This window comes from Salvelinus sp. IW2-2015, linkage group LG11 (assembly GCF_002910315.2).
Source record: "Salvelinus sp. IW2-2015 linkage group LG11, ASM291031v2, whole genome shotgun sequence".
In the NCBI taxonomy this organism is placed as follows: Eukaryota; Metazoa; Chordata; class Actinopteri; order Salmoniformes; family Salmonidae; genus Salvelinus; species Salvelinus sp. IW2-2015.
The window spans coordinates 25,236,103-25,258,576 of NC_036851.1; the positions used below are offsets into that span (position 1 = coordinate 25,236,103).

Sequence of the window (22,474 nt, forward strand, 5' to 3'; positions counted from 1 at the left end):
TATAATTACTTTCCCATTGTTCCTCAACTGCAGTGTATGATATACAATGTTCTACCTCTGAGTCTCTACTTTTATCTAATGTAAAAAAAAAAGATATATCATTTTGTTACTTAATAATACCTACTGTAATCGAGGCAGTGAGTCACATTTACAGACCCATGCGTATCTTTAATTTACATGTGTGTGTGCCCATCCCCTTGGTGGAGGAGATTGTAAATAACATTTGTTTTAACCTTTGACCTCTACCTACACTGTCCAGTGAAGCTGCTGATTGAACAGCTGCTTCAGGTGGAGGAGAGACGGACCACAGTGTGAATAATGGAAAAGGATCTGGACGTAGAAAGAAGAATGCCATCATTACATACTGTTCCATCTCCCCATCTAAAAGGCACAATCTGTAATTCAGTTTGGCAGGACTTTGTAAGTGTACTGGCCTACATGGAGTAAAAAAAATTATAAGAAATTACAGATCATAGTTTTAAGTTAAATCGAGTCAAAATCAGTGGTACTGAGTGTGTTTGGTGAAAATATCCTGCCTTCATTCCCAAGGACTGAGTACACAGGAAGGGGTTTCAACGGCTTTTCAACTATGACCAAAACAGAGTCTCTGAGAAGATGAAGAGGAGGGTGAAGTCCCTCCAGACTTCCTTCACACCTCCGTCTCCTGATCCCTCTGTTTCTCCTCCATCTCCACTTGTTCCTCCCTTTTCTTATTTTTATTCTTCGTCCGTCTCCGGCAGAAGCCGTGCAGACCACAGAAACAGGCAAAGGTGAACTGGGGCATGGTTTGATTGCGACACATGTAATACCTGCAGAGAGAGAGAGAGACAGAGACCCAGAGAGGTGGTGTTAAAGTACACTGAACACAAATATAAATGCAACATGCAACAATTTCAATGATTCATACAAGGAAATCAATCAATTGAAATAAATAAATCAGGCCCTATCTATGGATTTCACATGACTGGGAATACAAATATACATCTGCTGGTCACAGATACCTTAAAAAAAAGCTAGGGGTGTGAAACAGAAAACCAGTCAGTATCTGGTGTGACCACCATTTGCTGATGCAGTGTAATTAATCTTCTTCGCAAAGAGTTGATCAGGCTGTTGATTGTGGCCTGTGCAAAGTTGCTGGATATTGGCGGGAACTGGAACACGCTGTCGTACACGTCTATCCAGAGCATCCCAAACATGCTCAATGGGTGACATGTCTGATGAGTATGCAGGCCATGGAAGAACTGTTTTCATTTTCAGCTTCCAGGAATTGTGTACAGATCTTTGCGACATGGGGCTGTGCATTATCATGCTGAAACATGCTGAAACATGTGATGGCGGCGGATGAATGGCACGAATGGCACGACAACAATCACGTTATATCTGTGCATTCAAATTACCATAGAGAAAATGCAATTGTGTTTGTTTTCCATGGCTTATGCCTGCCCATACCATACTGTAACCCCACCGCCACCATGGGGCACTCAGTTCACAACGTTGACATCAGAAAACCGCTTGCCCACACAATACCATACACGCTGTCTGCCACAGTTTCATCAGCTGTCCGGGTGACTGGTTTCAGATAATCCCACAGGTGAAAAAGACGGATGTGGAGGTCCTGTGCTAGCCTGGTTACACGTTGTCTGCAGTTGTGAGGCCGGTTGCACGTACTGCCAAATTCTCTAAAACGGCGTTGGAAGTGGCTTATGGTAGAGAAATTAACATAAAATTCTCTGGAAACATTGCATGCTCCCTCAAAACTTGAGACATCTGTGGCATTATGTTGTGTGACAAAACGGCACATTTTAGAGTGGCCTTTTATTGTCAGCACAAGGTGCACCTGTGTAGTGATCATGCTGTTTAATCAGCTCCTTGATATGCCACACCTGTCAGGCGGACTGGATTAGCTTGGCAAAGGAGAAATGCTCACTAACAGGGATGTAAACAAATTTGTGCCCAAAATTTGAGAGAAATTAGCTTTTTGTGCGTATGGAACATTTCTGGGATCTTTCATTTCAGCTCATGGAGCATGGGACCAACACTTTACATATTGCGTTTATATTTTTGTTCAGTCTAGAATCAGATTTTCATGTCAGTAAATATTGCTGCACTTATCCAGTAGGCAAACTTCTTATCCAGAAGGCAAAAACACTCCAGAGATTTTCAAACATTAAAGCTCAAATTAAACTAAACAAGGGGATGTTGAGCCGTGAAAAGTTTAGAACATAATAGATTCGTGATCTGTTGTGTGGGAAACTCTGAACGTTACTGAGTGGCAATCCATAGGTCAGCCCATAACTCTGCCAACGTGCGCACACATGCAAACACGCACGCACACACACACACAAATCGGTAAGGAATAAATCGACAGTTTATCGATCTCTGTGACTCAAGCAGGAGGAAAGCCACTTTTTCATTCCACTCTGAATACCAGCTATTCTCCCTACAGCATTACAGGAAAAATGATTATCAGGAGTTAAGCCAGAAATAATGAATTATGACAGATTACTTTCCATCTGACTGAGACATAAAGAACGAGCACTGAAAAAACAAATGATATGCAGCACTAAACACTGGTTTCTTGATTGACATCTTCCGTCTCTCTATTATTTGACAACCTCTTTGTAGACCGTGTAGCCCATGGATATGTCATGGGGAATACGTTCGCACATCTTTGTGGTCATTTTAACTGTCAGAATTCTCTTACTCTCACACATGGATTGACAGTCACAGATGCATTAGGGTTTTTTGTTGGGATAGAGAAAGTACCACGTTAACAGTTCTTCCTCCCTACCGTTAGCCAATCACATGCTGCTTTGAGATTAAGAGCCAGGTGGTAAAACTGAGAGCTTTACGCTAGTTGACGAACAAGCGTCAACTAGCGTGTGTGTGCGGTGGATGTGTGTTTTGTGTGTGTGTGTCCTATGGAAGTGTTCATCTCATATTAGGGCAGTTATCGCTGACCCAGAGCCAGGGCTGCCTACAGGCACACTGTGTGTGCGTGTGTTGACTTTCGCAGTTTAGTTGCAACCTCTCCTTCCTCAAGCCCTGACAACCTCACCCCATTCCTCTCCTCCTCTCCCCTTCTCCCCCTTCGTTAGCAGATGTTCCACTTCGTACCCGATGGCTTTAGTCCCTGCAGCGTGAATGTGTGTGTGTGTTTGTGTGTGTGACATAGCAGAGGTTCCACTCTGTACCCAATGGCTTTGGACCCTATGTGACAGTAGAAAAAATCACATAGGAATAGAAAGCCATAGAAAACAGCAGCGAGTTAGTTAAAGAGACACCCACCTCCCCAACCCCCATTTGGACTGTGTGTGTGTGTACTTGTGAGCATCCTATCCTCTTAACCTCAGCGTTTCTGTCTATATAAATGTTGTGTCTATCGTTCTCACTCTCTCCGACTTGAAAACGTTCAGCTTGTCTGACAGCTCCGACCCCACAGCAGGGAGTTACAGTAATACTGGAACAACACTCTATCGCCAGCCAGGTCACCCGCGATATGAGTCAGTATTCGACATCCACCCATGTCTGAGGATGTCGGAAGATGACGTAGAAACCGGCCACTAGGGGCAAAAGTGAGTGCAGCTACCTTCAAGTAGGTTTCGGTTCTGCTAGGGCATTGTGAACAGGGATGGGGGATGGGCACAAGAATCTGCCTCTGATTCCAAAGGTTGCCAGTTTTAATCTAGATAGAAAGTTGTTTTTAAGATTTTAGTTTTAAGCCGATCCCAAACCTTAACCCTTACCTTAACCATGCAGAGTTAATGCCTCACTTTAAGATTGAAATTTGACTTTTGCAACAACTTTGAAATGTAGCATTTGATGACATGGATGAAGGTCTAATTCTGACGTGAGACTGTGAGAGCTGGTACAGCTAGATGCTATCACATCCACCACTTTCTTTTAATCTGCCCTATCGTCTACTCAACCAATGTCCCAATGCCCTTCAACTCTTCATCTCAATCAGTAGCTTTACTGCTGTAACTAATGCTCCATCTTTATTTTGACTACACGATCATTTGTACATGAAGCCCTCTGCTATGGCCACTCTTTAATCTTCAACTCTATCTAAGATCTGACATCATGATTTAATCCTGCAAATACATTATGCCTATCTCTTCTACACTCTCCATCTCTCATGCTCACTCTCTCCTCTCCTCCCACCCTTCTTCTCTTATGAACTTGCCGATGTATCCATCTGTCCTCTCCTGCACTCTATCCTTTCATCTTCTCACTATTTGAGTCATCGTCTTCTCCTTCTATCTTGTTTAGAATGAAGTAATTATTGGAACTATGTTACAGGCTAGGCAGAAGATGAGAAAACCCTGTACATTATTAACAGGTTGAATATGGATGAGTCAATGATCAGAGGCGTAGGAGAGGTAATACCACACACATACGCATGCAGGCAGACATGCACGCACGCGCACACACACACACACACACACACACACACACACACACACACCACACACACACACACACACACACACACACACACACACACACACACCACACACACACACAACACACACACACACACACACACACTCACAGGAGGCCTTCTGTGATCCCACAGAACAAGGAGTTGTTTTGTAGTTTGGGAGAAAATCTTCTTTTTAGAGCTCCTAGAGTTTCAGGATAGAGTCGAGGGGAGAGAGTAGGGATAGAGAAAGGGAAAGAGGGAATAGAGGGGAGAGAGTAGGGATAGAGAGAGGGATAGAGAGTGAAGTGGGCAGCGATGGATTTACGAACGGGCACGTGGGGCCCCTGACCTCTACCTCCTAACCCAAATCCGGCTCTGGTAGAGGGGAGAGAGGAGGGAGAGAGAGGGACGGGAGGAAGAATGACCTGAAATATCATTACCTAAAACTGAAAGCGGTTAAGAGAGACAGACTGAGAAAGAGGAGGGATGATGCTGGCAATGAGAGAGGGAAATGGGGTGTGACAAACAGATAGTAAAAGTAGAGTGAGAGAGACAGAGGGACTGAGAGAGGAAGACAGGGCATAGTAAAACTTTAATCAAAGAATGTTTTTGTGGTTTTGTTTTCGCTGCTCTGGCACCCCAATGGTGGAACAAACTCCCTCACGACGCCAGGTCAGCGGAGTCAATCACCACCTTCCGGAGACACCTGAAACCCCACCTCTTTAAGGAATACCTAGGATAGGATAAAGTAATCCTTCTAACCCCCCCCCCTTAAAAGAGTTAGATGCACTATTGTAAAGTGGTTGTTCCACTGGATATCATAAGGTGAATGCACCAATTTGTAAGTCGCTCTGGATAAGAGCGTCTGCTAAATGACTTAAATGTAAATGTAAATGTAAATGTGGTGTGAACAGGTCGAATTGCATATACACTTTTGTGACCGACCGGTTCCAATCGGTCTTATGTAGCAACATTTGAAATTGTGTTTTTTACATTGGAGAAAAGTAGAGACTCAGAGCTACAAAATGGTATGTCATAGTTGAGAAACAATGGGAAAGTAATTTTGCTTTAAAAGTTGATAAACTTGTAAACTCACTTTTGAGAAAATGGCCTTTGAATGTTTTGGTACTACTATTGGAGAGCCCTTCTTTGTCTACACCCATTCAGCATCATTCACACCCTCTTAAGCTTTAGCCCCACCCATCTCTTTACGGGTTGATTAGAGTGTTCTGTACTAACAGCAGTAGTCAAGCACCCAAGATAACTTTCTAGCTACTTCCAGACATCTAAGTGAGAGAGAACAGCTCACTGAACATTACTCACCCTAGCAGAGCTGGTTAGGCTGTTATGTTATCCAGAGCGTTGGTGACTGCAACTGTGCTTCGTAAATTCAGAGCATTTCATGTTCAGAGCGCACACTGGACACTCTGGTCGATGAGTTTTTTTATATATATTTTTTTATTTAACCTTTATTTAACTAGGCAAATCAGTTAAGAACAAATTCTTATTTACAATGACTGCATACTGGGGAACAGTGCATTAACTGCATTGTTCAGGGGCAGAAAGACAGATTATTATCTTATCAGCTTGGGGATTCGATCCAGCAACCTTTCGGTTACTGGCCCAACGCTCTAACCAGTAGGCTACCTGCTACCTGAGTAGGGTTGATCCGAACGTTCTGACCTCACAACGGCAATCAAGCACCCAAGCTAACTGGCTAACATTGGCTAGCTTGCTAGCTACTTCCAGATACAAATGAGAGAACACCTCACTCTGACCATTTTACTCCCCCTAGCAGAGCTGGTTAGGCTGTTTTCATGTTATCCCGAGCGTTGGTGACTGTAGCTGTGCTGCTGGCAACACTTTAATTACACTTTTTTTGCCAACGTTTACTGACACCAGCCATATTCAACGGATGTTGAGAGTTCATAAATTCATCAGTTATTCTGCGCTCTCGCACACTAAGATAAGAGTCTTTTGTTAAGACATGTAGCTAGCTAGCTAGCTGGGTAAAAAATTAACCATTATCCCCACTCATGATGTTACTACCCAGCATGAACCTGCAGGTAGCTAACCAACCAGGTTGAATGTTAGCTAGCTAACATTAGGCTATAACTAGTCAAGCAAATGCGTCAGCGATACAAAGAATGAGATCATACATGTAATGTTAGCTAGCGAGACAGCTAGCGAGACAGCCACCTAATGTTATCTAGCTAACAGTACACTTTAACTTGAAATGAAATCACTTTCTGTCAAAATTAGAAACATGTAATATCTGAAAGTGTAGCTAGCTAGACTATCTTACCCATATACATCATGGATGGACTTGTCTCCTGTCGGATGCCATGGTTACCCTTAGTTTGAAGATGTAATCTGGAGACAGGTGTTTTCTCCATCTCTTTAGCTATCATACTCAAATTCCACTGATTTCAAAACTCGGTCCACCAGAAAGTGGAGAGCATACACGTAACGTTAGCTATCGAGCCAGCCAGCTAACGTTGGCTTGCTAACAGTACACTTTAACTTGACTTTAGGTTTATGCCGTTTTACTACGCAAAAGTTAAAAAAAAAAACAGTGTTAGACAGGATTACCTAGACATACTGACCAGCTAAAATAGACAGAAGCGTGCTATATGGCAGACCAATCAAAACCCATCTCTCAGCATGTCAAACCCACTCATTATCTTAGCCAATCATGGCTAGCGGGAAGGTTGATGACTTTTTCTATGGCTAAACCAACTAGGCTCGTAATTTAACAATTTTATGTCTATTTATAGATGGCATACAATTTTGTTATTAAGGCACATGAAAGTTCACATTTTCGAGAAGGCATTTCTGCCAAATAAGTACGTTCAAACGGTACGTTTAAACCCGCGACATATGCCTAGTTTTCTGAAACGGGTCACATGTATCTGTGTGTGTGTGTGTGCATTCACGTGCATGTGTATGTGTGCTGATAAGCAGAGGCCTTGACTTTGAGTGACAGAATCCTTAAACTGATCCCTATGGTCAACAGCCAGGCAAGTTTAACAGAATATGGAAAGCGTATTAGCTTATTATACATTATTTATACACACGGACACAGATATAATCCAGACTCTGTTGCCTTTGTTAGGCAAACTGGCTGTCTGAGTCCACACGCATGACAGCAGTGATAAGACTGAGAAATGTGTGTGAGTGTCTGTGTGTGAGTGTCTGTGCAGATTTTATTTCCAGAACCCGTTGTGACATTCTAAAATGGATTGATTACATTGGTACAGCCTGCGTCAATGCCCCTTCTAAATACAACAAATCTAACTAAAAAAGAAAAGGAGGCTCTCCAGACAGGTCGAACGTCTCCGCCCCCCTTCCCTTCATCCCTCCCTTGGTTAAAAAATGGATGACTTTCCTGCGAAAGGAGGAGAGAAGCGAGCAGTGCCCTGGCTGCAGTGATAACAGGGCTGTGAGTGATGTAAAGACCTCTAGATAAGACACCTAACGATCTTTGACGTTAGGTGAAGAAAGGGGGAGAAGGGAGAAGGGAGAAGAAAGGGAAAAAGGAAATTGAAGTGAGGGGCAGACAAGGGGGTGGGGGGAGCAAGGGGTGTTATGAGTCATCCCCCAGAGTCCCTAAATAACTCCAGTGGCACGTTGGGATCAAATGTGACGTCCTGTCTTCCAGACAGATTCCAACCAGCTTCATCACTTCAGAGAAGTCAGAGATTACTGCAGTCTCCTGTACCCTCCACATACACAAACATGCACACACATTGGAACTTTCCCTTGTTGAAGCCCCTCCTTACATATAGACAATACTGTCCCTGTGTTCTCCGGCCTAAGCCATTCACATCCAACCATGCAACATTGGTTATGTCATATCGTCTGTATCATAGAGTATGGGCTATACCTTAATCAATTCTAAATTCAAATGAATGTATGGCCATTCGTCTAATAATGATATGAGTTAGGACACGTAATACTCTGAACAGAACAGTTAGCCTCAAAACTACAAAAAAAAACTAGGGGAAATCACTTTGTGAGTCACTGACGGTCTATGAGTCACTAATGGCACTGGTGTACCACACATCCCCGCAGCTCCGGAATGGTGTGTAGAATTGCAGGAAATTATATTTAAAACTGCAAAGTTCTCTCTGCCTCATGGAAAATTTGTAAAATAGCATGAGATTAACTACAAAACTTCACATATTAATCTGTGCCCCATTGCAATAAAATACATGCAGAATGGCAGGAAATTAGCTTTAAAACAGCAAAAATGTGCTTTAAAACAACAAAACTGTGGTACGCCACTGACTGCCGGTCTACGTTTGCGATAGAAGCGAGAACAGTGAGACAAGGGAAGATAGGAGGGAGAAGGAGAGATAGAGATAGACGGGAAGTCGGGAGAGTGAAAAGAAAGGATAGAGGGGGAGGTAGCGGAGGGAAAGATAGGGGAAGAAAATAGGAGAGGTAGGAAGAGGGGAAGGGGAGCAAAGGAGAGTGAAACATACAGAGAGAATGTGAAGGTAGCTATTTCATTGCTTTCCCTGCTCGCTGCCTCAGCCACTCAATGCATTACAAGACACCACAGACTTAGCTAAAATTATCATTCACCCATTGCATGATGTCTTCTGCACACTAAATCTACAATCAGATTCACACTCAAAAATCGTAAATTCCATATGCATCAGTCAATAAAACAGACAATACCCATGTAACAGACCACACCAGATAATCTACCTCTCTACCTTCTCCTCTACCACTCCGTATCTCATGTTGTATTCACCCTCTTCTCCATGTCTTTCCACAGGAAATGATAAAGGAAGTCTTGTGACTGTCTGAGAGTTCGCATTCCCATTCCTGTAAAAACCTATGTTCCTTTTGTTAAGACTACTCAAGAAAACATAAAAGAGTTGCCGTTTCTGATATCTACTGCCCTAAACCCCTTCCTTCTGTATGCACCTGTTTTTGCTCTCTCTCTTTCCCTCTTCTCCCGCCCCCTCTCTTCTCACACACAGTGCTCTCTGTGTATTAGCCCCAGGTAAGCCAACAGCCCCCTCCTCCCCTCCACCTGGTCAGATAAAGCAGAGGGCCAGGAACAGGAAAACAGTTTCAGTTGTTCAAACACAAAGACAGAGAAAAAGAGAGAGGGGGATCTAGAGGAAAAGAGAGGAATAGATAAAGAGGGAGCAACGTAGAGAGGCGGTATAGAGTGATATATAGAGAGAAGGGGGAAATGTATTATAGCACAGGATGAGGTATTTCAGGTGTGTGTGTGTAAATGTATGCTTGTGTGAGAGTGTATGTGTAGATTGGGGGCACAGGGTTGCTTGGGTGATGGGGGAGAGAGGGGGGTTGTCAGGTAATACTGTGTGTCCGAGTCTCTCTCACGGCTCACTGTCTCTCAACTCTGCTAACAAAGACCTCATTCACACAACCACACAGGGGCTTTCTCTCTCTACTGGACACACACACACACACGTGCACACACACACCTCCTTCCTGCACTCGGAGTCCATTTAACTGCCCCCTATATACACCATAGACTGGCTCAACTCTTCCTTCCTATGGGTAGAGGATAGAAACACAGAGAACAAGAGCTGTTCTACCCTCAATTACAGAGGATTAAGCACACACTATCAAAGAGTATTACAAGTGGCCCTACTGCAGCTGTAAACTCTGTTTCACCTTGATCCTATCCCTTACAATTGATAGCTGATAGGCTACTCAATAACGTGCTGAATATAGGCTGATACCAGTAATGACTGGGGCACTATGAGTCAACCCAACCCTTTGTCCGTCACCCAGCTCAACTCACAGACATCAGTCGCAGAGGAAAGGGCAAGAAGGAAAGAGAGGAATGTGTAAAAAGAGCAGAAAGAGAGAGAATGAGTGTCAGAGCTAAGTATGGGCTGGAGGGATTACCTCAGTCTGGGAAGAGAGAGAAAGAAAGAAAGAGATAAAGGTCACAGTGATCTCAGAAAGCGAGGGGAGAGAGGGAGGAGGGGAGAGAGGAGTCGGGGAAAATAAAATGACTATTGAATGAGGAATTGATGTCAGCTCAGCATAGATCTCTTTAAGCAGGCACGAAAAGAGAGAATATGAGATCAGCAGAGCTAGACCGAGGGAGGGAGAGAAAGAGAGAGGGCAGCCTGCCCCAGATAGCTCTCTGTAAGCTGTTCACAATGTAGACGTGGCAACGGGCCACGCAGAACTAGAGAAGAGAAGACAGGAGATGGACAGAACCAGAAGAAAGAGGGATAAAAAGACTGGCTAGAGAAAGGATTAGTGATCAAAGGATGTCGACGTGTAGCCCCGACCCCTTACACACTCACACTCACACCCACACCCACCCACACACACACACACACACATACTAGGCCTTATCCTAACGTTTATTGGCGGCTCTCAAGTCTGCGCCCTGTCACGGCAGAAGTGGCGACCTGGGACCTCCCTCCAGGTGCGCACACAAGTTCTCGGAAGCAAAGCCTGAGCGGAGGAAGGGACTACGGTCGCATGGACGCTCGGGAGCTGGGACGAGAAGGCAGAGGGAAGTGCTGGTATCGGCAGATAGTGCACACGCAGTTCTGAACGGAGATGCGGGCGGTGTAAGGCAGACGAAGGAAGCGCAGTTTATGAGCGTACTCGCCAGGGGGACTGTTCTGCCCAGACCGCGCACTGGTTTCGAACACGAAGGGCTGCGTAATATGCGACCAATTCGACTGTTGGACACACACCTTTCTGCTTGACCGTTGATTGGCGGATGGCGAGAAGAGGCTCGGAAGAGAGCTGACGGAAGCAAAGTACCCGTTCAAGCAGCGGACGAAACTGTGCGCCTCAAACGACGTGACGTGAATTGGGGGGAGCCGCCTTGTCTGAAACGTGTGTACGTGTGAGCGGGCGTTGGAGGGAGTTGTTGGCGTACGGTGAACGGAGGCCATGTGGCTGTAGAGGGATTCTGAAACGACATTTAAGTGATGATCTTGTGCCGTCTCCTTAGCGGTGGAAGCTTAGCGGGGGAGATGAACATGTCGCTTGAGAGAGCCTAGTCGATACCGATGAGAGAATCACAGTTGCCTCCCCGCAGACGAGGTCGACCGGTAAATAAGTCTAAGGCGATAGTGAGACCATGGTCGAGAAGGATGGGAAGGCGGTCCTGAGACGAGGGCAGAGGAGGAGAGTTCCTACCTTGACTTAGTTGTCCTGAGGTCCGAACGAAATAGCCAGCCGAACAGGCGCGTGTCACGCTCCCGTTGAGTAGGGCACAAAAACTGCTGGCGAATAGAAGCAAGCGTACCCCGAGCCGGGGATGGCAAAGCTCAATGGCAGACGTGAGCCCACTTGAAGAACAGACCAGACGAGTAAAGAGACAGGGAACAGAAGGTTTCTGAGGACAAGCGCGTCGGGCAACCCGATGGAAAAGCCTATCCGGCAGTGTGGGTCGCAGTGCGCTCATGCTTTAGCCTTGTCTCTCAATTCCAGAACAGTCAACGCGACAACAATGCACTGTGCACAAAGGGAGAATCCCCTCGTGGTCGGTAAGAGTAGCCACACGGAGAACTAAAGAGACGAGTAAGGCACTTCAGAGGCTTGGTGTTTTATTTCCCGGGGCGATAGGAATCCACAGAACTCCAGGAACGAGCGAAAACAACGCCCAGTCGCGACTTGAGATGCTTAAGTCGGTTTGGCCGAACGGGTATTGTCAAGGGTCTTTGGGTCAGGTCCAACGCAAAAGGAAGTCGCGCCCGCATCCAAACCTACTGGTTCGAATTCGCTATTGGTAAGCGAATGGCGATGCGTTCGCGGTTACCCAATCATAGCTTGCGTTCCGATGGAGCGACGAAGGCCGCTGAGAAAAGGTAAGGCGCAAGGATTGGACCTTCGTCAGAATGGAAGCGCTGGACAGTGATAAGGCTCCCTAGCCCTCTGAAGCGTCACTCTCGGACAAACTGATGAATATTCGCATTATAGTGACGTCAGGAGTAACAAGGATAGGGTGGGAGTGTAAAACGCTCTTGAGGGAGCTGCGACGGAGCAACACGTTAAAGCACGACTATGAACAGAAGTCAGAGCTGTGAGAGGGGCAGGCACTTGACCGAACGAAATTTAGAATGAAAACGCTGATAAGATTAGCTGAAAAAGTACCGAGAAATGCCGCTGCAGACGTCAGCACTGAAAACACACGGAACGTCGACTTGGAACGGGCCAAAGTCGCTGACGCCTGGCTTAGCGGGGATCCATCTGAATGGACCTTCAGCGAAAATAACAGAACGAGAGAATGGTGGACAGAGGAGACGAAAGGCGCCAGTTCTCAGCCTTAACGTAGAGACATTCACTCTAAAAGCGCTTGGAGTACAAGGACGTCGAACGTGCTGAATATCTCGAGAGACGGTGAAAAAATAGGATATGTCAAGGTAACGAAACAAAGAGTTCAGGGCATGTCTTTCAGTACAAACACACAAAGGAGAAACTTATATAACTAATAGCACTACACCTTGAGAGAACAAGCTGGAGAGCATTTCGCGCAAGACCGAACGGCAACCGGTATTCAAAATGCCAAAACGGAGTTGTTTAAAGCTGGTTTTCCCACGTCGTCAGACAGCGACTATGTCTTCTCTGAATGGCGTACGAGATGGTAAGGCGTTGACGAAGGTCCACTTAGTAAAGACACACTGGCGCTCACAAACTATACTGGAACAAGTACGACCACAAAGGGAAACACACAGCTGAAAAACCTATACTCTGACACAAATCTCCAGACACACGGCTGACGACATAGCAAGGGGAGCGTGTAGACGATTCCCTTAACCGTTATGTCCACATTCAGTCCTCGATATATTCAGCAGGGGCGCAGAGTAAGCGTCCTTTTGTTAAAAAGAAACCCGCTCCGGCGGGAAGAGGACGAAGGCAACCAACGGTTATCGTTCGTCAGAGATAATGGCGTCGAGTAGAACCAGCGATAATCCTTCGAGAGCACTTTACGTTCGGTTGGCCGACACGCAGAGAATAGTGCCTACCCCAGCAGGGGGAGTGGTCCCAACAGGAAAGCAGTGTTTAAAACAGACACCACCTCAAACTCATACCACGCACGATACAGGAACCACCAGGCGCCAAGGAGCCATGTGAGAGAATGATGGATGAGAGAATATTAGGCTCTCTGTAATTGAGGGCTGATCCTGGTCTCCTGGGTTGGGACAAACTATTTCAGCTTCATACACGAACCCTCCCATGATCCTGTAGATCTCCCTCTACCGTCTAACATATAACATGCGCATACAGTAGAAAGTAGTGACAGATATTATGATGCATGGGCCTTAGTGTCCAGAGCTAGGCTCAGGCTTGGATGGAGCCTTGATCATAGACTACGGGATCACGAGTGTGTCACGATCTCACTGAGGCGTAGCTGGTTGGAACATACGAGGATGAGGAGAACCATAGTGCAGGGTAAGGGTGATATGACGCTAGGCAGCTGGCTGGAATTAGGAGATCAACTCGTCAGCGGTAGTGTCAAAGATGCTATAGCCTGAGTATGAGACGCTTTGACGACTAGTGGACTAAGGGGTATGTAGAGTTATGACTAAGGCTTAGGTTTGGTACTGAGATATGCAGGGTAGTGCATAGACATTAGGCTTGAAGTTTGGACAGTGAAGATTATGTCAGGGTAGATTGTACGATACTAGGCCTGGTTAGGGCACTGAGATGGATGATGTGGATGGGAGTACAGTGGGGCAGGCACACAATAGGAACACTGAGTGGTGGGACTAGGGATAGAACGGAGTGGAGAATAATGACTGGAGATAAAGTTGAAGGATTAAGAGTCACTCTAGGCCTAGTGTAGGTTTTGGCCACTGAGAAAGTGGAGGATTAATGCTCGGGTGAGAGGTGTTATGAAACACTAGCGTTAGGTGTTGGTCTCACATGAGACTGATCGTGCTCTGAGTAGAGTAAGGAGGGTAAGTGGATTTGGTGACTTAGGCTGGTTTGGCCATGGAGAAGATGTCTAAGATACTCGCAGAGGTAAGGTGTTCATAGGTGGGACATACATGGCGGTGGCTCATGGCTGAGAGTGGAGATTATCTGCAGGGTTAGTGGGGATTTTTCGTCATAATAACGCTGGCTTCTGGGTATGGAATCGGATCATGCTGAGGTTTATCAGACGATAGAGCGGCTCAGTGTCAGACTAGGCATAGGTTGGGCACCTCTCTGTGCATGATGAGATATGCAGGGTAGTGGAAAGTACACGACATAACGGCTCAGCGTTCGAGGAAGGTCTTAGTAGAAATGATGCCAGGGTGTAGTGGGCAATAGAGGGACTAGGGTCTAGCGCACTGCAAGCACGGGTCACCGATATGGAGGGTAGTGTAGACATAGCGCGTTGAGGATTGTAGGCCTGAGTGCGAAGATAATGCGGGCTAGTATGGTTAGAACTAAGGCGCTAGTTTGGAGACTTGGGAGGAAGTCATTGTCGAGTAGGGTATGAGCGCTGCTTTGATAGGCTGGACTCTAGGTTGGACTGAGATGGAGATTGCCCCGCTGGTAGTGTACGACTAGGGCGCTCTTACGTGGGGGAGGCGAGCTTTCTGGTCTTTTTTTAACTGGTAGGACCTGAAAGTGATGGCATAGACATAATGACTGAGTGTGTCCAGTGGTAGACTAGGTCTGTTGAGAACGTGAGATGGGAGAACGCATAATAGTGAGGGACAGGGTAGTGATGACGGTTGGGAGAACTAGTGCTTGGCCGTTTGGATCTGAGATCTCTCTTGTGAGGGGTTACGTGCGGTAAGACTGAAGGCTTGCGCGGATTGGACTGATAAGAAATGCGAGATATGCTGCAGCGGAGTAGTGTAGCTAGCACTTGGAGCTGCCATAGGTCTGTGATGTGAGATATTGCAGAGCGGCTGAGGGTGTGTAGACATAGAGCTGGAGTGCTGTGGTGATAGGGAAGTGATCGGGAGGAGAGTGAGATAAAGCAGCGGTAAGTGTAGACCCGGTTACTGAGATTGGACTGAGCTGGAGCATTATGCTAGGGTAGTGGTAGCACTAGGCTGGTTAGACTGGAGATGGAGATATGGAGGGCGTGTAGGACCTAGCGGCTCTGGTTGGCATACCACGTAGGGCTGACGCGGAGGGAACGATAAGTAGGAGGGTAGCTTATGCCTAGATAGAGGCTCGTGGTTGGACTGAGATATTCTAACAGGGTAGTGGTATAGGGAATCTTGAGGGCCGTGGGTTGCAATCGGATGGAAGAGAAGTATATGCCAGAGGTAGTGTAGACTAGGCTGGTTGCCTGAGAGACTGGGATATGCGAGGGTACTTGAGGTTGGACTAAGGCCTGGTTGTGACTGGATGGGAGAGATGATGCGGGGAATAGTTCTGTCTGACTAGCCGCTTGGTATGGCACCTTGAGATGGGAGATAAGCGTTAGGGCAGGGTGCTACGGTGTAGACTATCGGCTGCGAGTTGAGACATACGAGATAGGGCAGAGATGATGCACACAGGGTTAGCTGTGCGCACTAGGCTGGTGGCACTGAAGATGGAGATCGTTATTCCAGGTCACTGGGGGTAAGGCGTAAGACTAAAGGGCTAGTGTGAGAAACCGAGATCATATTGAGAGGTGATAGTGTAGTACTACCGGGCATTGGGGTGGAATCGCATTTAACGAGATGGAGATATTGTCAGGTTGTTGTTTTAGATAGAGATGGAGGAGTGTGAGGAATGGCTGCTAGTATAGGTTCTTGATATGGATCTCGTGCTAAACTGGAAGCTATCTCGCATGACATGATGACACAAATCGACAAACTCGAGATTTGGAACATCCAAAGTAGAACAACCGATGACACGATGACACGATGACCACGATGGATAATACAATACCGATACTCCCTCGTTATGAAGATTACGTACGTATGATCAGCAACGATATTAGAGGCAACGATGACACGATCGACAGATCTAATGACCCTTGCACACTATCGAGAATGGCGTATGGTGGACCCGCGCTGACCTCACTGCGTGACAGCGATGACACGATGGACAATGGTGACACGCGAGACACGATGACACGGTGGGCAGGGTAGACGACCCGGACTCGAACAACTGAAAGTGGGAGTGACTATCGACGTGAACAAGCCGATGGGGAACGATAACACGATGAGCCACGAAGCTGACCTCTCATGGGTGACATTGATATGTTGTGAAACGGGTGATAGTAACCCGTGTGTGGTACGGTGACGATTTTTGCTTAATTACGGTTTAGAGAGACTGAAGACAACAATATCACCACTGGGTGAGAAAGGAGCGGACACTCATGGGCTGCCCGAGTAACAAGGTGGGTTTATTAACCCTAGGTCCGGAGACTTGGAAGACCAGGAAAGTATCTGGTGGAACGAGACGAAGACTCTGAAACTGTCCAGAGAGAATCGGAGACCTGAGCGGGCCAGGGTTTCAACGGCATGACGAGCAGCAAACAATTCCTGCTCGTGTCTGCCGAGCATTGCTCCCTGGAATCGACGGCAGTGTTGAGAGAATCCATAGTCCGCTGGTCATCTTGGTCGGATTCTTCTGTTATGCTGATTAATGCGGCCCAAAAGCGACTTAAAGACAGAGTCTTTATTCCAAGGCAAAACACGACAGGGCGGAACAAGGAGCAGGACAGCAACATCAAACAAGATCCGACAAGGACAGGAGCGGAAAACAGAGGGAGAAATAGGACTCTAATCAGAGGGCAAAATAGGGGACAGGTGTGAAAGAGTAAATGAGGTCGTTAGGAGAATGAGAAACAGCTGGGAGCAGGAACGGAACGATAGAGAGAGAGAGCGGGAGAGGGAGGAGGGAGGAGGAGAGAGAGAGAGAGAAGAGGGAAGAACCTAATAAGACCAGCAGAGGAAGCACAGGGACAAGACATGAAAATAAATGAACAAACAATGACACAGACACACACATACGCATGAACACAAACAAACCTACACACACACACCACAACACACGTGACACGACACAGACACACACTTTAGCTCAGCTGCTGCACAATTTCATATTTGATTGTTTGTTTTGTTCTTTGTTCATTCTGATAGAACGTGTTTCAACAAATTGCAAGTTCCTTGATTCAAATTTCCTGGTGTTTTCAGGAATTTATAAGAGCCTGCTACTATAGCTCATAATCCAATGAGATCTGAGATGAGGATTAGAACAGGGTTTTACTGTCTGAGTCAACACAGATGTGGTTGTAAAATCATTGTAAGCTGGCAGATTCGACATCACACAAATCATGTCGTGTGTGTGTGTGTGTGTGGGGGAGGGGTAAAGGTATAGGAAGAGGGTAGAGATTAGGAGAAGCAGTGAAAGCCAGATCCAGTTACAACTAAATGGGATAACGGCAAAGAAATGATAGTGTGTGAAAAGAGAAGGAGCGAGGAAAAGGAGAATGAGAGTGAAGTGGGAAAACAGAAGAGGATGAAAGGAGAAATATCTAGTGAAGAGAGAAAAAAGGATAAAAACAGAGGAGGGAGAGTGAAGCCTCAAACTGTAAAGGCAGTGAGTGTTCTTCAAAGCGTGTGTGAGTGAAGTCAAGCCAAAACTAATTCATTCCACGCTTCCCTCTTCTTCTCTCTTTACTGCAGCCATGGAGCAAGCAGAGAGGGAGAGAACGAGGGACATAGGAAAATCCATTCGTTCACGACCTCTCTCTCTCTAGCACTGAGCCAGGTAGAGGAGGGAGGAAAGGGGGGAGGTGGAGAGAGAGGGAGAGTTGTAGGAAGAAAGCCAGGGATAGAGGAAGAGAGGCATTGCATAGCTTCCCTCTTTTCTCTCTTCTCACACACACACACACACACACACACACACACACACAACACACACACACACACACACCCACCAACACCACACACACACACACACACACACACACACACACACACACACACACACACACACACACACACACACACACACACACACACACATACCCATTGGATGAAAATTGAGGTAGCTTCCAGTTCTCTGCATGTGCACAAGATTAATGAGCTTGTCATCAGTAATCAGTCGCAGCCGGTGGGAGGGCTACCGAATACCAAAAAGCAGTGTGAGTCAGTGTAGGTCAATGCTGTGTGTGTGTGTGTATGTGATGTTTGCATGCGTGCGTGCATCACGCCTGTGTGTGTGTGGTGTGTGTGTGTGTGTTTGCATCTGTACGTGTGCGCATTCATGTGTGTGTATGAAAGTAGGTGTGTGATTGCGTGGAAAGGGTTGCTGTGAGAGATTGAGAGGGAGGATGCCCTGATTAGCAGTGAGCTTTTTAAAGTTCTCTCCTCCTCTCAAGTGTGTTCCCTCCCTCCCTCTCTTCAACAAGCTATCACAGTCTCATTTGCAGAATTAGACATTCATCCACGTTCTGCAAACATCACATTTTGAAGTGTTTTTGTTGCTCCAAACGTCACATTTTGAAATGAGGGGTTAAGTTAAGGACACATTACGAATAGTTAAGGTAAGGGTTAATGTTCAGGATAGGGTTAACCCCCCCCCCCTCCGGGATTTAATACACAACCTTCTCATCCAGAGTCATGGGATTCGTCCTCACCATCCCCCGCGTTCACAATGTCCTAGCAAAACCAAAGCCTACTTGATGGTAATAGTGCTCACTGTTGCGTGAGTGGCTGGTTTGAGGCATTTCCGACGTCCTCAGGACATGGATAGACGTCAATTTCAAAATCAATCTTGAACAACCTGGCTGCCTTCCTTAGCTGGCTATTTCATCATCCCTCTCTACCTCTCTGTCTTTCTTCAAAAATGTCTCCATCTTTCTCTCCAAATCCTCATTTGGGGTACAGAGCAGGTTCGGGTGTGTGTGTGTGGTGTGTGTGTGTGTGTGTGTGTGTGGTGTGTGTGTGTGTGTGTGTGTGTGTGTGTGTGTGTGTGCGTGCTCGGGCGTCGTGTGGTGTGTGTGTGTGTGGGTGGGTGTGGGTGTGAGTGTGAGTGTGTAAGGGGTCGGGGCTACACGTCGACATCCTTTGATCACTAATCCTTTCTCTAGCCAGTCTTTTTATCCCTTCTTTCTTCTGGTTCTGTCCATCTCCTGTCTTCTCTTCTCTAGTTCTGCGTGGCCGTTGCCAGTCTACATTGTGAACAGCTTACAGAGAGCTATCTGGGGCAGGCTGCCCTCTCTTCTTCTCTCCCTCCCGGTCTAGCTCTGCTGATCTATATTCTCTCTCTTTTTCGTGCCTGCTTAAAGAGATCTATGCTGAGCTGACATCAATTCTCTCATTCAATAGTCATTTTATTTTCCCGACTCCTTCTCCCCTCCCTCCCTCCTCCCTCCTCGCTTTCTGAGATCACTGTGACCTTATCTCTTTCTTTCTTTCTCTCTCTTCCAGACTGAGGTAATCCTCCAGCCCATACTTAGCTCTGACACTCATTCTCCTCTTTCTGCTCTTTTTACACATTCCTCTCTTTTCCTTCTTGCCTTTCCTCTGCGACTGATGTCTGTGAGTTGAGCTGGGTGACGGACAAAGGGTTGGGTTGACTCATAGTCGCCCCGGTCATATACTGGTATCAGCTCATATTCAGCACGTTATTGAGTAGCCTATCAGCTATTCATTTGTAAGGGATAGGGATCAAGGTGACAACAGAGTTTACAGCTGCAGTAGGGCCACTTGTAATCATGTTATGAAATAAGGTCGTGGTAGACATTCTATCCCTATGATAACATCGCAGAGGATAAAGATAACGCTATTTGATATACTCAATGTAGATATTAAAAAAAATATCACTAAAAATAAAAAAAAACAAAATAAAAAATAAGAGAAACAAGAAAACAGAAAGATATGAAGCCATCAATAAATAGGAACATTGTACAATATAAAGCGTGGGCCGTTCATGGCCTCCGAGTCCAGGAAGGCAGGTGAGTGTGTGCACGTGTGTTTGTGTTGTGTAACAGATAGAGAGAAGAAAGCACATAGTAGTAGAGATTAGATGATAGAATGAGAGTATATATAGTTAGAAGAAGATATAGAAGATCATCATCAATCAAACCGAAAAACACAGGCAGGAAAAAAGAAAAAGGAAAAGCAGAGACGATATACATCAAGAACATCATAGCTAAACACCTCCATTACAGCAACCACACAGGGGCTTTCTCTCTCTAGTGGACACACACACACACACGTGCACACACACCTCCTTCTGCACTCGGCGTCATTTACTGCCCCTTATTACACCATAGACTGGCTCACTCTTCCTTCCTAATGGGTAGAGGATAGATACACAGAGAACAAGAGCGTGTTCTACCCTCAATTACAGAGGATTAAGCACACACTATCAAAGATTATTACAAGTGGCCCTACTGAGCTGATCTGTTCTACTTGATCCATCACTTACAATTGATAGCTGATAGGCTACTCAATAACGTGCTGAATATAGCTGTATCCGTAATGACTGGGGCACTATGAGTCAACCAACTTTGTCCGTCACCAGGCTCAACTCACAGACATCAGTCGCAGAGGAAAGGGCAAGAGAGGAAAGAGAGGAATGTGTTAAAAAGCAGAGAAGAGAGAGAATGAGTGTCAGAGCTAAGTATGGCTGGAGGGATTCTACGTCTAGGAGAGAGAGAGAAGAGAAAGAGATAAAGGTCACAGTGATCTCAGAAGCGAGGGAGAGAGGAGGAGGGGAGAGAGGATCGGGGAAAATAATGATATTGAATGAGGATTGATGTCAGCTCAGCTAGATGCTTTTAAGCAGGCACGAAAGAGAGAATATGAGATCAAGCAGAGCTAGACCGGGGAGGAGAGAAAAGAGAGAGGGCAGCTGCCCCGATAGCTCTCTGTAAGCTGTTCACAATGTAGACGTGGCAACGGGCCACGCAGAACTAGAGAAGAGAAGACAGGAGATGGACAGAACCAGAAGAGGGATAAAAAGACTGGCTAGAGAAAGGATTAGTGATAAGGATGTCGACGTGTTAGCCCGCACCTTACACACTCACACTCACAACACACACCCACCCACACACAAACAACACACGCACGCACGCACGGACGCAAACACACAACACAACACACACAAAAACACACACACCACACACACACACACACAACACACATAAACAACACACACACACAGCCTGCTCTGTACCCAAATGAGGACTTTGGAGAGAAAGATGGAGACATTTTGAGAGACAGAGAGGTAGAGAGGGATGATGAAATAGCCAGCTAAGGAAGGCAGCCAGGTTGTTCAAGATGATGTTGAAATTGGACGTCTATCCATGTCCTGAGGACGTCGGAAATGCCCTAAAACCAGCCACTAGCGGCAACAGTGAGCAACTATTACCATCAAGTGGGCTTTGGTTTTGCTAGGACACTTGTGAACGGGGATGGTGGATGGACGTAATCCATGACTCTGGATGAGAGGTTGTGTATTAAATCCCGGAGGGGGGGGGGGGGTAACCTATCCCTGACATTAACCCTTACCTTAACTATTCGTAATGTGTGCCTTAACTTAACCCCTCATTTCAAAATGTGACGTTTGGAGCAACAAAACACTCAAAATGTGATGTTTGCAGAACGTGGATGAATGTCTAATTCTGCAATGAGACTGTGATACTTGTTGAGGAGGGAGGGAGGGAAACACCTTGAGGAGGAGGAGAGAATTTAAAAGCTCACTGCTAATCAGGGTCATCCTCCCTCTCATCTCTCACAGCAACCCTTTCACGCAATCACACACTACTTTCTACACAACATGAATGCGCACACGTAAGATGCAAACACACACCACACAGCACACAGGCGTGGATGCACCACGCATCAAACCCAATACACACACACACAGCAATTACCTATTCACTGACTCACACTGCTTTTTGGTATTCGGTAGCCTCCACGGCTGACCTGATTAGCTGATGACAGCATCATTATCTTGCTGCACATGCGAGGAACTGGAAGCTACTCAATTTTCATCCAATGGGTATGTGTGTGTGTGTGTGTGTGTGTGTGTGTGTGTGTGTGTGTGTGTGTGTGTGTGTGTGTGTGTGTGTGTGTGTGTGGGGTTTTGTGTGTGTGTGTTGGTGGTGTGTGTGGCTGTGTGTGT

At 46.2% G+C, this 22,474-nt stretch overlaps 1 long non-coding RNA gene across 1 annotated transcript in view; it reads right to left on the reverse strand.

Moving 5' to 3' along the window:
• Window positions 1–686: 686 nt before the first annotated feature.
• The window catches only part of LOC111970033 (uncharacterized), a 27,312-nt gene continuing 5,524 nt past the window's right edge, over window positions 687–22,474 (reverse strand). Inside the window, exon 3 of the long non-coding RNA XR_002878066.2 lies at window positions 687–809. This is a non-coding gene — a long non-coding RNA (uncharacterized lncRNA). The remainder of the gene's footprint in view (window positions 810–22,474) is intronic.